The following is a 759-nucleotide window of genomic DNA, read 5'->3' as shown; positions in this document are numbered from 1 at the left end:
CCGCCACCCCGCTCCGACAGGGACTGCGCGCCGGTGTGGCCTCGCCTTTCGCCGCCCGGCAGGGACCGCGCGCTGGGGTGTCCTCGCCTCGCGCCGTCGGGTTCCCAGCGGGTGGATCCGGAGGAGGAGCCTGCCATGGGGGAGCTCTGTGTGCTCAGGCAGGGCCGGACGATGGCGGATCTGGAGCAGAGGTTGAGATTCTCCATGGTGGCGTATGTGGCCGGAGCGCGCCATGACGTCGAGCCGGAGTTCGTGCTTCAAGCCCTGGAGGAAAAGCTCGACATTCAGTCATAGTGGGTCTCAGTTCATCGCTATCGGCCTGAGGATTTCCTTGTCGTCTTCGCCTCCGCTGAGATCAGGAACGGAGTGAGCTCGAGGCCGCCGCTAGAGCACCGTGGGGTTAAGCTGTTCTTCAGGCAGTGGACAAGGCAAGCACATGCCGTCCACTCCATCCCCGGTCAGAGAGTGTCGCTAGTGTTGGAAGGCATCCCGCCCCATGCTTGGGAGAGAGAGACCGCCGAGGACCTGCTGGGTTCGGCATGCCTGGTGGACACCATCGCGCCAGACACGAGTTCAAGGAGAGATCTTTCCGCTTTCAGGCCCACTGCTTGGACGGCGAACTACGATAGCATTCCGACGCTCTGTTGGTTGGCGGTGCCTGAGCCAGGCTTGGTGGCGCCATTGTTCGAGCCCACCATGCTGCAATACAAGGTGTTGATTCACATTGAGGAGATCAGGGACTTTGGAGAGTTCATGGAG

Source organism: Triticum dicoccoides, chromosome 2A, assembly GCF_002162155.2.
Source record: "Triticum dicoccoides isolate Atlit2015 ecotype Zavitan chromosome 2A, WEW_v2.0, whole genome shotgun sequence".
In the NCBI taxonomy this organism is placed as follows: Eukaryota; Viridiplantae; Streptophyta; class Magnoliopsida; order Poales; family Poaceae; genus Triticum; species Triticum dicoccoides.
This window is presented reverse-complemented; position numbering follows the sequence as displayed.